The sequence below is a fragment of the Monodon monoceros genome, unplaced genomic scaffold (assembly GCF_005190385.1).
Source record: "Monodon monoceros isolate NGI ecotype Baffin Bay Population unplaced genomic scaffold, NGI_Narwhal_1 Super_Scaffold_11, whole genome shotgun sequence".
NCBI classification, from domain to species: domain Eukaryota; kingdom Metazoa; phylum Chordata; class Mammalia; order Artiodactyla; family Monodontidae; genus Monodon; species Monodon monoceros.
The window spans coordinates 34,198,807-34,214,318 of NW_021703767.1; positions in this window are offsets into that span (position 1 = coordinate 34,198,807).

The window sequence follows — 15,512 nt, forward strand, 5'->3', positions numbered from 1 at the left end:
TATTTTTTTTTTTTTTTTTTTTTTTTGCTGTACGTGGGCCTCTCACTGTTGTGGCCTCTCCCGTTGTGGAGCACAGGCTCCGGATGCACAGGCTCAGTGGCCATGGCTCACGGGTCCAGCCGCTCCACGGCATGTGGGATCTTCGTGGACCGGGGCACGAGCCTCTGTCCCCTGCATCGGCAGGTGGACTCTCAACCACTGCACCACCAGGGAAGCCCGTATGTTTCCCTATATTTGAGGCTTCATTCTTACATGGCAAATTCTGCACTGAGTACAATGACTGAAAAAATATAGGTGCTCTCTAAATATTTATTGAATGAATAAATGAATTAAATATTCTCTTTATTATTATATTGACATAGCAAAATATTTAAAACCAAAATAAAATAAAATATGTCATTCAATTAAAAAATAATACATTTAAAAAATAATCATAATAATACATTTTAAGTTTCAAAAAGAGAGAAAAACATAAGTAAATATCCATACATACAAAATCTGCCCTTTCTCAAAGTTAAAATTCTTCTTCCTACATTACAAAGAATCAACAGATTCTCATGTGGATAACCTTTTAATCACTACCATTTTCAAAGTTTCATTTTTTAATACAATGATCTAGGAAAACAACACCAAAGAGTTCTAAGACTCAAGTGCTGGTATAGGTTAAAACTCAGACTGTAGAAAAGTATTTATATATAAAGTGCAAATGCAACCTTGAGTATACACTCTAGGCTGCCAGTTTTAAATCAAAATGAATCACATGTTACCTTTGGGGAGAGTTCTTGATTTCATATCACAGTGTCCCCAAGGGCAGGGGTAGAAGCTAAATAAATAATGTTGAATTGACTTTCAGCACTATGAGAAAAGTAACTCTTTTGAGAATTGATGCTTCACTTCTCCCTCAATTTTTCTCAGACTTTCCCAACAGAGAGAGAGAACATTATTTTTAATATTTGCTTTACATTTTCCAAGCTTTTCTTAAATTTTAACATTTTACAATGGTTTGGTTACTATTTCTACTTTTTATCAGGTTAAATGATAGAAAAAAGTGAAAAGAAACAAATTTAAATACAATAAAAAAAAGGAAAATAATGGAAAGAAAGACTTGGAAGGATTGAAAAACCGAAAAGAAGTCGCAAGGAGTTTTCTTATGTAACATGAGAGAATGGGTCTGTATTTGTATAAACACATACACACATGAATATATACATACACACACACCCATACATATACACACACCTCTACACCTGGAATTCATATGTTGTCACAAAATGAAATATGCAATACTTTAGGGATTTTCAGTAGGTTAGTTTCATAATATTGAAGTTGCAGAAATTATTACCTTTGGGAATTTTAAAACACAAGAAATGCGTAATCAATATTTTAAAAATTATTTTCCAGATAGATATTTTCTCTTGAGATTGCAAACTGTCTGAAATATGCTTACTTTTCTAATACAAAATGCAGAAACCTGTCTGCCTTTATTAAAATATCTAAACTTTGAAAAAGCTATTTATTATCACAATATACATAGTATTTGTATTCTCCTAAAGTTTGCTTATTTCAATTTTACAATAATAATAAAATGGAAGATAAAGAGCTGTGAAAGTGTTGGAAATATTTTACATTTTATCAATGTATGTAGAAATATGCCATATTCATCATTTACCACATATGGAATTGGATTGGTAATTTTCATTTCTATATTTGAAATCAGATCCCACAGTTTTGTTTTATTTGTTGTGTGCTAAAACAATGACATGATGAATGTCCCAAAGACTTGTAAAGCTTGTTCTTTTAAAACTAATATTTACCCCCAATTTTTTTTTTAAATGTCAGATTAGTCACCTTGGAATTAGTACAGCTTTCAAAAATCCTCAAATTTGTCCAGATTTTCTTCTGATAGATGTCATGTTGAAGACAGTGGACTGTTATCCCTTGGTAAGCAAGCTGATTATGTATAACTTGCCTATGTAAAACTGAATTAACACACTCAAGATATCAGTAAATAAACCGAAAGTCATCATCATTAAGTGACAATATATGGGTAAATTATTCCTACGTGGCCATGAACTTGTGGGAAATATGGCCTCCTTTTTTTTATCCTTTATTCTATTAAACAAAAGCATAAGTGATTTAAGTAACTAGAGGCAGATAAATTTCCATCAGGGAAAAAAAGATTAGTAAATTAAGTGAAAACTAAACAAAATAAATATCAAATTTCTTACATACTGAGAAACTTATAATTATGTGATTATTTCCTATAGACTGTGAATGTTCTGAACTGGGTTTTGGGGATTTATTTTTTACAATATCTAAAAGAGCTAAATATGATAGTTTTTCTAACTCTATGTCTATGTCTAATTTTTCTAACTCTATGTCTAATATAGAGTTTTGCACCCTAAAAACATTTTTTCCACCATCTTTCAATAGCAACAAAAGCCCAGCTGCTTACTCATGTGTTGTTCAGAAGTCTAAGCAGGTAATCAACTCTTTTCTACTTTAGCTCCTTACCAAGATCTGAATTATCTATGGGATCTAAACATCATTTTTTTTTTTACTTCCACTGCTTAATAAAGAAAACCGTAATCTAAATATGCAGTATAGCGATTAACCTTTAATGAAAAATAAAGTGTGCTTTTTTTTGTTTATCTTACTACTTCCCTTTCCCCAGCTGCAAAAGTCTCTGGGAGCTTAGCTGGTTTACTGGCAAGTAGTTATTAGTAACATCAGGGGTCATTAGATAAACAGTGCCCAAAACAACAACAAATCTTCCTTGGCTATAGCAAGTGACAAGAAATTGTTAAATTTTAGAACTACAAAAAGACTGATTTGGCATGCACGATGTATTTTCAATCAGCCAGAGAGATGTCAAAGTTCATAATCATGAGTCAACCTCTCATCTGCAAGAACAAAACACACCTATCTGTACAGACCCAGGATACAAGCAAATGCTATTTTAATGTGGATGTAATCTTTTGATATTTATCAAGTCTGCACTGTGCAGAATGCTCACATGATCTCTGCCCTATATGAGATAGTGTTTCTTCATAATTTTGATATGTAAATATCAATTCATAAATTTCCAAATCACACATTAGATGATGCATAACTCAAGCCATCACAGCAGGATTTTCTTCAGGAACTCAATAATGATCATTTTTACAAGTTCTAGAGGATTTATACAGGAACACATCTGGGGAAGTAACTGAATGGAATGCTGTTAAAAATATGACTGAGAAGATAGTAGAAACCCAAGCCCTATTAGGGTGATCAGGGAATTCTACACAAAAATCAGATCTATCAATAGCCAAAGGAGTGCAGGACTGGATTGTGATTGATAATTAGGGAAGTGGTCAAAATGATGCTCAGAAAAACAGGTAAGTTGGGACAGCAAGATGGTGTTTGTATTTATCTCTCCCACAAAGTAGGAGAAACACATTGGAGTAGGAGAAACGTACATTTAGATGATTTAAAAGGTATTTTTTTTAATGATCATGAATGTTCCACTAGACTTTATTCTATATGGATGAGAAATTCCGTCCTAATACCTCCATTTTGTTTTAATTCTAAATTTATTCATTTAGCAGTTCCAAAGCATCCTGACATTGAGGAGGGCATCCACAAGAGTAGTATGGGCAAATATTCTTGGAACTGAAAGGATTCTCAGAGATTAATATGGGATAAGCCTGATTCATACATTGGTCCTTTGTGCACTGTATGAATGTGAATCAGTCCCTGCCGGTACAACATTAGCCTTAAATGAATTAACAGACAATTGTTTTGGAAACTTCAAAACTAGTGATCAGACATTAATGTAAAACAATCTCCAGCGAAGCACAGGCTTTGACTCAAGACATGTTTGTGAAGTCAGCTGGCCTCCCTAAATAACATTAGCATGATCTTCTCACCCATCATGATCCCACTGGGGGCGGGAGTCATGTCTTATTAAGTTTGTTGTCACTAGCACTGAGCAAGTGCCAGTCACATAGTAGGTGCAAAGTACAGTCTTATGACATGATTGGATGAGTATCTCTGTTTCCTCCTAAATGTGACACATATTTAGTTATTGTGTCATTAGCTTCTCAAACCTTTAGTTTTAATCTAAATTTGGTTCGCTTAACAAATATTTATTGGGTACCTATTATATGACAGGTACTGTTCTCTATGTTTGGGGTACATAAATGGACCAAAGATTCTTATCTTTGTGGAATTTACTTAATCTCTAGCATTTAAGGACTCTATCTTCTGTCTCTGATCACCCTCTTGTTGTCTTCTTCAGTTTCTCATTTCTCTGAATTTCAACCTGTTTCTTTCTGCTTTTCTTTGTTGGCATGCATATCTTGAATTATTTAATATTCATCTAGCATAATATATATATTATATATATAAAGCATGTAGCTTTATATATATAACATATCAAATATATATAAATCAGTATAGCTTTTCAATATGCATTGTGTATGCATATAGCATTATATATATAATATACATTTACATAGATTTGCTAGATAAACATGAAATAGTTATATATATATTACATATATATATATATATAAACTTCAAATTCCCAGTTAAATTATAGTAACTTTCATGGCAGTGAATATATCTTAGCATAAAGTCCAACGATCTGTCTTGAACTAAGCAAAGCTCCAGGTGTTCTTAACATAGATACTGTTGTGGGTGCAACCTCTACTAAGGTCTTAGGTTAGGTTTTCTCCCCCCAAAAAACTTTGATATGGAGAGAAGTCTGCAGGAGGTATACTGGGGAGTGTTCTCAGCACAATACCTGCGAGGAAATAAGGAAAGGAGAATTGGACAGAGGCAGGAATTGAATTTTCTCTTCAATTGCAAGGGATGCATCAAACTTGGCAAGCTCTGAAACCAAGATGGCCCTTTAGAGGCCAATTGTCCCTAATTGAATCAAGGGAGTTGGGCTTTGAACTTCCATATTTGATGAACATTGAATGTGGATTGGTGAGGGACCTGCTGTGAGCTATCAGTTGGCAAAACCCAATGGCAGCTGAGCAATGCATGCCTTGGTGCTGAATTAGAAGATCTGAGCAGTGAACCATATCATACCCTGCTCTCCGCCCTAGGGCTCCTTTGATCCTTTTGTTTCATTTTAGCAGTCTGCAGTATCTCTCCAGGAGTCTGGATAGTATCTTTTCCTGTGGAATTTATGTAAGGAAGTTTTGTGGAAAAACTACAGTCCCATTGCCACAGCCAATCTCAGGGCCACAGGCCCCTGCTAGCCCTTCTACAGGTCAAGGTGGGTATCCCATTCCCAAGGACTCTAGTCACCATGCCTTTCTCTGGTCGTAGCTGAGGCACTTTTCATTTACTGTCAAAATTGAGTAAGAGTACCAATAGACTCCTTGTAGATCACTTGGGAGCCATATACCATATATATTCTTCCCTTATCCCATGATGTAATGGCAGTTCTAACTCCTCCTCAGGTCAAGGTCAATTATCCCTGTGAGGACAGTGATTTCTTTCCTTGCCTGTTGGTTTCTTGCTACGGGAGTCTGAAATGACCCATTTTAAGCAGACACAGCTTCGAAATGGTAATTGCATTGCGTCCCCCTGGCAGAAGCATTCTACTTGAGACTAAAAGTCTCTATATTCACAGAGCCTAGCATTGCAGAAATGAAAAGCACAAATTCCCCAAGGGGGTTATTGGGAGTGGTGGTAAATGAGACCATTCTTACTTCCATCCCTTGGTTCCTGGACCCAACATCCTCCTTTTTGAGGACACAGATTTTGTATACAGTGCCCTGAAGACTGGCGCCCCATCCTCTCCAGATATCAACTTTAAACTGGCAACTTAGCTATACTTCCACCGTCCTACATTGTTCTGCCAAACCAGCAGCACCTGGTTGGTATGTTGTGCGGTAGGACCAGTGGATGCCACTTCACGGCTGTGAAGTGCTTGATCAAGTTGCTTGATCTTTCCTGATATTATGCTGAATTTTTGTTAATGGATTAAACAATTTGTAAATCTGCAGATAGACGGGCCCAGACTGCAGCAGGACCAGCTACATAATTTGCCCATGCAAAATGAAAAGATGGGGTCCCTTGTTCAAAAATTGTTAAGAATTATAAGATGGCAACAGAATAACATTAAACCAAGCATGGGGCCCTTCTGAGCTTGGGCCCTGTGTGATTACACATGTCACATGCCAATGAAATTAGACATAGGCTACAAGAATTATAAATCCATAATGAAGCATGTGTTGATTCCAGGCAAAACAAATCACTGCTCTTTCTAGGGAGCAAGGGTTTAAATGTAATTAATTTGCTACCAAGTGGCTGGTCTCAAGGCATGGTGCCATAGTGGCTCAGCACTTTTCTCTTTTGCTAGGAGATCAGATATTAGCAATGTCAGATTCATCTTGGTATGTGAAGCCCATGCTGTCAGGACCATGCATAGCTTGCATCCCTGTCACCATGGTTACTCTAATCATGCACCCATTGTGTCAGAACTGGATTGGCCAATGTCAGAGCCTGCCAGACATCAACTGGTTGAGTCATTTTTGCGTACTGATTATTTAGTGCCTCTTTCATGATGGATAATCTCTGGTGAGAGTTAACATACCATACAAAAATGTTAACACACTCCATAGGTCTATCTACATGCCTCTGCCTCAGAACTTGATGTTCCCTACCTTTCTTCTTTCAGGTTCCTGAACAACAAACTAAACCATTCACCATGGCCCATGACTTAGCATGTATTTTATGTCAAGCAGATTCTCTTTCCATTTGCAGTGTATTATCAAGTGCACTGAACAAAGCTCTGCTCATTGAGAGAACCTATCATATAGCCAGCCTTTAAGGCCGTCCCTTATTTGAGCTCTCATGCAAAAGCAGTCCATTTTTAGCCCAAGCAGAGGTACTACTTGTACCATAGCCCAGACCCGCTGCAGGGCTCTTTTCTGGATCTGTCTCAAACCTAACAGCTTTCCATACTACTCAGTAAATGGATTAGAGAAATTCCAACTGTAGACTCTGCTGTTCTCAAACCCAAAGAGACCTACAAGATATTTGCTTTCTTCTTAGTGGTGGGAGGTATAAGATGCAAAACTTTGTTCTTTGCTTTGGAGAGAATCCCCCTAGCATGTCACAGAGCACTAATGTGATGGGTCCCTGAATCTTTGTAGGTTTTTTTTTCCCCACTTTATGGAGTGTCTATGTCTTTAATATGCCTTCAACTTACTTGCAAATACTTGCTCAACATTATATAATCAATAGAGCAAACTATTGTGATGTCTTCAGAATGTTCTGATGGTCTAAACTACAGTATGACGAGATGGAGAGTACACATGGACCTGTGGCAAGATTGCAGATATATCCCCTTCTCTGCCACATACGATTGTGAACCACTTTTGGTTCTCCTTACTCATGAGAATAGAAAAACATCATTTATCAAATCAATGGCCACATCCCAAGTACTTGAATCCATGTTAATATACTCTAGCTAAGATATGGCATGAAGCATAGCAGCTGCAAAAGGAACAAACACTTGTTTGTTTGAATTTTCAAAATTCACTGTCATCCTTCAGTATCTGCTTTTGGTAGTGGCCAGATGAGTAACTTAAATAGAGGTAGGATGGGAATCATTATATCTACATTGCTTAGTTCTTTAAAAGTGTCACTAATAATTACTGTTTCTTTATTTATTATATTGGCTGAGGATTCAGCTTGAAAGACTTTCACTTGGCTTTCCCTACTATGTCAGCTTTTACACTATAAGCAAAGAGACTTATGCTGGGGCTTTGCCAACCACCAAAAATGTCCATTCCAAACTTGGAATTGAGGAAAGGGCTCCTGAGAGGTTCATGAACACAACTGAGCCAGGAGTCCACTTATCACCTGACTCTTGTATGTCCTCTTGAAGGGAAATTCTAATATGGTCCATGAATGAGACAAATGACCAAGAAATAATGGTAAGATGGAGGTTCAATAAAAATATGCATATGAGGTCATTAGTATTCACCAATACAGTAACATTGTCCCTTCCAGTAAGAATTTCCTATGAAGTATCATGGTACTTGGGATATCATATGGATGTTTGGTTCTACCAATAAACTAATCTATTTTAAAACAAACAAAAAGAAAAAATAAATAAAAAATCAGAAACTTTGTTTTATAAATTATTTCTAATTTTATATTTCTTGGACCAATTTTATAATTGGTCCAAGAGACCAATTGAGAGTGTTTACTCATATAGAAATGTAAGTTTAAAAATCATTTTACACTCAATGGATATTCAGATTATTGGAAGTAAGAGAAAGATAAGAATCAGGAAAATACTAAGAGATATCCTAGAGAGACAGACGCTTAGAAATCAAGAGGTACAAGAGTAGCTAGTATTTGACTCACTGACCCTTACTGATTCCTGCTTCATCACTACCCATTAGTTAATACTACCACTAATCTAAATTTGCCATCACATCCTCATCCAATCACTCTGTATTACATCCATGTTTTTTTTTGAAGATATGTTCTGGAAAACATATAAATCTGAATTCATGGGGGTTTTTTTGTTGTTGTTGTTAACTCATCTTGTATATTTACTGTCTGGTACATGTTTCTATTTCCAGTACCCCAAACACTGTGGGACACTTGGTAGGCTTTCGGTAAATAAAGATCGACCAAATGAATAAGAGCATATGCCAGGATTTGTGAGTACAGTGGTGAATGAACTTCAGTCCAGGCCCTTGTAGAACAATCCCTTAGTGTAGAAGATGATGATGTTACCAGACAATCATAATGTAATAATACCAGGAAATGCAATATGGTTGGAGTAAGTACAGGAAGCTACAATGATCTGGTGCTACAAAATTAGACTCTCTGAATGGAGCAGCACCTAATCTAAGACCTGGAAGGTTGTAGGAGTTAAAGAGGCTATGTATGGGGTATGACTGAGTTGTAGTAATACAGGGGAGAGCAGCCAGACAAAGCATTACAGCTGATGCAAGGACCTGGAGTTGAAAGAGAGATGGGCACACAGCATTTGGTTCAGTCCGGTTCCCTAGATGTATTTATATTTTTGATATATTGTAGGCTTCAACTTCCAATGCTTCAGAATGCTAAAAAGCAATAGACACTGAAAATAATAAACAGGATTTATATTTGGTATTAGGCATTTATAAGAGAAACTTTCATCTTCAAAAAAGCTAAAGAAATAATCCTCACGGACAAAGTTTTGATTCTGTAAGGTACTATATTCCATTTCATCATACCTTCCACTAATATTTATAATGACAAATAGGTTGTCATACTAATTCATCAAAGCAACATTTCATGAAACCACATGAAAACTAATGCTATGATAATGTGTGTCTATTACATGCTACCTTGAGGGAAAATCCATAGGTAGTAATTTTATGCGATGAAGACATTTCATATTATAAAATGGCAGAGGCTGAAAGTTAAAACCTTTACTAGTTTATAGGCAGGTTGAATTATTTTCTTGATGCAGTTGTATGTCTACGATCTATTAGATTAAGAATAACTTAGAGAATCATTTTGAATGCATATATTTAACATTCTTTGAGCAGATGAAAATGTGTTATTTTATACTTATAAATGAATATCTAACATTTTCTTGATAAATATATATTTGTATATATAATTAATACATATATTAATTATATTACCAGAATAATATATGTATATATAATTAATAACATTAATATACATATTAATTCTGGAAAATTTCAACAGATGGTTTGTTAGAGATTTATCTCTTGACTTGTGTTGATTTTAAAAGACAATGAAAGAAAAATCATGATTTGGCTATAAAGTCTTTTCAGTATTCTAAAGTTATTATTTTTGCATATTGACTATGAGAGCCACTCCCCATAGAGAAAAACTCGATTGTTCTATTATTACTTGGTCTGAGTCTTTAGCAACCTTATGAGCAAAATAATTTTAAGGTTAAAAAATATAGAAAGAATATAATGTCCTTTTAATGTTTTTTATGTTGGTGTTTGGATCCTAAAAGGAAGGTAAAGAATACTGCAACAGTGGTGATATGAACAGCATTGAACAATGTTGTTTTATATGCAGTGATGATGCATAACAGAAGAAGCCAAAATGAGTCAGACGACAGTATATCAAGTCCATTTTCCTCGTTTTGATTCAGAGGTTTTTTGCTAAAAATCACAAGCCAGTCTTAGTGGCAAGCTTCAGAAATCTTGCACAGCTCTGATAAGAAAGGACATCGCTCATAAATATTCATTAAAAATTACCTTTTCTGGATCATGAATTTTTCAAGCAGACACTGATTTGACCTCTACAAGGAACAAAATCCAGCCTATAGTGGAGTGTCTCCTATTTCTGACCAAAAAAAGAGGTGAAAAATTGGTTTTCCCAGCTAAGCAGCTACTTTGTACACTGTGTGAGGTCCGAGGTCAGTTACCTCTGCGCTTCACACACTTGAGCATTAATATTCATTCAAATTACAATCTTTAAATTCTAAAGTCCTGTTCATACTTCTCTGAAAAACTGATTGTAAGGCAGGCCAGGGTTTGCATTTTAACTAATTTTTAAAGTAACTTCATCTAACTTCTCTGTTGCTAAAAAATGTATGAATTCAGTAATTTTCTTTAGAAAAGAAGTCACATCTGCCTGTTTTGAATTTATATGCCCTCCACTAAGGATAAAAGCCACATTTTTCCTGGTAATTATCTGCAGAGTGGGTGAATGGATAGAAACATCTACATTTATGTCTATCAGAGAGCTATTGTTGGTATTTCATCTTCATATAGTTCCTCACAGTTCATACATACGAAAGGAGCTTTGCATTATTTGGGGGTATGTCCTTTGCTTTCATTGTTATGCCTACAATACCTCACTGGGGTAGTCAGCATTACCACCTGCATTGTTTAAATAGAGTAACAAATAAGTAGAATATGAATTATGATAGCTTATAGTGTACATAATTAGCATCTAAATCAGAATGGTTTCCCAGAACCTTGTCCTAGGTTCTTGTTTTAGTTTAAATTCTAGGACCCATATTTGGGTTACTTTAAAGAGTGACAAAACAGTGGCCAAAATAACCATTCAGACACTATATAATTCAAGCTATATATTTTTCTTATGTAGCTACACAGAAATAAAAGTTTTCTTATTACAGCTGGATTCTAATCCCAGCTCCTTCATTTTCTGGAGTTGTGACCTTGGGTATATCTTAACCTTTCTATTCCTTGCCTTCCCCTTTGAAAAGGGAGATAGGGGAGTACTGGTTTAGAGGATTTACAAGGCACCTTAATTTATACCCGGCCGTCAAAATACTTACTATATAGTATAAAATTAACTTGATTTGAGTACACTGTAACTTAGCACAAAGATTGGTGATAAAATTTGTACTGGGCTATAGTCTCCAAGAGAAATGGAAACATGCCAAATTGGACACTTCCACCCTTTCCCACCCCACAACTCCCCTGGGGGAAAGATATCTTCAAGGGAACCAGAAGAGAATAGGAAGTATTGCCAAAAAGTGACGGGTTAGAGTCCCCACTTGTTTCAGTCTCTCCACTTTTTTATTCATAATCCAACCCGTATAACCTCCTTAGACAGGTGCACATCTGACTTGCACAGGACTATTCTTTGAGGGTGGAACCTGTGTATTATTTCAATAGTCTCGATGATTTAATAAGTAAGGTGTTGATGCTGCATCTTGTTGACCCTTATCTCCCAAAGTTTTTAATATGGTTGCTGCTAGACACAAGGACGCTCAGCCTATTCTCCCTAGATCTGATGGCTCACGGCCCCAACTCTACTTCTCTCATGTCAGAGTGTGGAACAAGGAACAGAAGTTACACAAGTGAGTCCGAGGACCGGTCTGGAGCTCATCCACTGCTCCTTCCCCTACCACTCAAGGATGTCCACACACTAGGCCTGCCAGGTTTAATAAAGGAAAATATACAACATCCAATTATACTTGAATTTTAGATAAACAATGAATCTTTTTGCATAAGTATGCCCCATGCAATATTTGTAACCTACTTAAAATAAAACATTTGTTTCAGCTGAAATTCAAATTTAACTGGGTGTCCTGTATTTTATCTGGCAACTCTCTTGAGTAACCCAAATCCATTTAAAGAATCTCTTGCATGAAGAAAATAATTGCTTTTAACCTTTTGCCCATTATTCTCTTCAGTCATGCAGAATGGCAGAAGTCCCCAGAGTAGTATATGCTTCCTTTTTGTACTTCCGAATTATGCTATCAATGTAAATCACCAGGTAAATCTGTCATAGTTTTATTTCTACTGTGGAGTCACATGTAGACTCTATATTAGGCTCTATATTCACCGACTAAGAAAGAATTCCTTAACAGTCAAAAATATGCTTAAATATTTATTAGGATGTCACATTGGTGGCTCTTATACATTCTCTCAGCAAATCAGTTATGGTCAGTTTTTCTTCCAGTATATGGAAAATATTGCTATTATGTCATTGTTGTTATTGTTCTTGTTGCTTTTGTTGCTGCTGAGCATCAAATAGAGTAGGAGGCTTGATGTTGGAGCCTTGTTGTATAAGAAATGTAATTAATCTTTGTCTTGTGACGTCAACAAAAAATTTTAATGTAATTTTCAGAATAAATTTAACCTCTTGTCAGAAATATTTTATTTTGTTTCATATTTCAAAAAAAGACATTACAGAAAGAAAGACAAGAAGGAAGGAAGGAAGGAAGGGAGGAAAGAAGGGAGGGAGGGAGGGAAGGAAGGTAGATAAGGAAGTAAATAGAAGAACTTTCAGAATTCTAGTGTTCAGAGCTATCACTCTTTTTCAGATAGTATCCAATAAAGATCACAAATATATACTGATTATATAAAATGTTAATTCATGCAGAAATGCCTTGAAATAAGAATCATTAGATCTTACAAATCTAATACACAATATTCGTTTAGTGAATGTTAAATATGGTATCTTAAAAGCAAGAGGACAAAGCTGTAGTGCACAAAATTTGGATGAATAAAAAAGTTTTTTTATTAGAATTATATAAAGTTTTTCTCCATCAGGCAAATAGAACATGAGAATCCAAACATGTATGTACTTCTGTAACATGATAGCTCATGTTAGAAAACAATTACCCCAGCTCTGCAATGAGCGCTCAGCACAGGGGCACCTGGCTACCTCACTCTGAAAGCACCATAACAGCTACATTTTCTCAAATGTTAGGAGTCTTTTAATATTAAAAGCAATATTTTATCATGTTAAACTTCTATTAACTTTTTGTTTTTACATGACACTTAAATTAGCTTCTGACAGATACAATTCCATATGCACAGAACAGTGTATCAAGCCAATGTGCTGGAGTGAGAGGCACAGTCAGAAGAGGAGACTTTTATCATGTTTTACATTTGATTGTTTATGCACGACAGTACATTTAAGTTGAGTTTCAGCAAGCCAGTTGCCAGAGATTCAAAGCCTGGCAAACAGCACATTCTCTTCACAAAATAAAGAATGTACAGGCACCCACACCAGCTTACAAGTTATTCTTTATGAACAACAGAATTGCTTTTTGCCCATTTCATACAGAGCCCTAAATATACCCAGCACAGCAAGAGAGAGCATATGAAGCAAAGAGAGCTTAATATTCCAGCCCAGTTCATTGGAAACAACCACCACCACAAAAAAAAAAAAAAACTAAAATGACAGAGCAGTGTTCTATAGAGCAACACGATTTGTCTGCTTTAAATGGAGAGTAATGGTTTTAAGTTTAGAGCAGAACTAACGGGCTCAATTGCTATTCATGGATTCTGAATTGTTCTACTTTGGAAACTCCTTTAGCATGAAATGTTCATCAAAATCAGTGCATGAAACTATAGGGAAAAAACACACTTAGTTTCCCCTATGAATAAAGGACTTTCCCAATTTAGGTCACTGAAAAAAAAAAGTGTCACCAATTCACACAAATCTATCTTAAGGCAGTAGGACTAAACACTTTAAAATAATAACTTTTGGGTGGATGTTGAGAGGTAGAAAAATGTATATATAAGACGGTAATACATGATCCTATTTTTACTCTTATAGCTAACACTAATAAAAGTGTGCTAACCCTCATATAGAAGGCTTTACTACTGAGCCATCATCAAATTTTTTAATCTTAAAAACTGTATTAACGATTACCTAAAATATATGGACGTACCTTTTACTAAAACTAAGAACTGTTGCCATTGGAAATGAGTTGAATTTCTGAGGATGATAGTGTAATAATAAATTGACAAATATATTACTTCTTTAACTCTGCTTATATCCCAAAATAAGGAGCTGCTGATTAGCTTTTATACTACAGAACTACAGAGCTACAAAGGAAGTATTTAGCAGTGGGATAGTTGATAAGCATTTGGTAATCAAAGCTGACCGATTTTTGTTTGCTTTATTTTTTCTATATATTTATTTCTCCCAATATTATCATGGTTTTCTAAGATGATATAAACAAAAGTGATTACCTGCTTCCCCAATCATATGTTTAGAACAAAAAAAAATCTTATTAATGTGTGAAATATATCAATTTTGATTCTTTTCTTCCCCCACATATTTTCTCATGAGAATGGTATAATCTGAGAAATATTGGTTATGAACTAAGGTAAAAATGCATCCCTTATGTAGGAAAACATTTGCTTTTATATTAACATTGGCAAAATTTTCATGTGGACTATTATGGGTTATAATTGCATTTCACTTACCGTATTAAAAAATGTCAAATCCTAAAACCAAGCAAAACACTATTTACGTATTTTTTTTTTGTCATTATGTTGGAGAATGGTAAAGTCCTAAAGGCAATTTGAAAGCCTTAGTTAACCAGCTCCTTCTGTTTGCATATTCAATCCCTCAATGTAACATATGCATAATTTTATCATCATTGTGTGCCATCTGGAGTATACTGATTGAACTGCAGTTTGAAAATGAGGGTTAAGAGATAATTTGGTTGCATACATTTAGAACTGAAATGTCTCTCATGGAGCAGAACAGAGTTATTTAAAAACAGAACTATGACTAAAAGGTGAAAATATATTCCATAAACTCAAGAAAACCAAGGAAGACAATTGAGTTCTTATGTTTTTTCACTTCAAGGCCTTTAAAAATTTTAATAACAATGGTGCTCTAAGGGAATTGTGGTTAAAAAAAATTATACTTACCTCTTAATGTAACAATTATAAATAATCTTTCAAGCAACTTTACACATTTTCTTTAATTTATCTGGGAAGATTTAACAGATTATCAACAAACAATATCAGCTAAGACACTGGTGTGTAAGCAATTTATTTTTTAACTATAATATCACTTAATGTTAGGTTACATTGAAAACTAGCAGGAATTCATCAAATTTGAGCATCCTAGCTGAGAGCAATTTCTCTGAAAGCACATGAGAGCCATATTGAAAACTGACAATAGTTCTAATCCAGAATTTTAACCTTCAGTTGCCACCGTGTGTTATCAAGTGAAACACTTTATAAAACCCATTTTTAAATGGAATTACCTCATATAAGAATAAT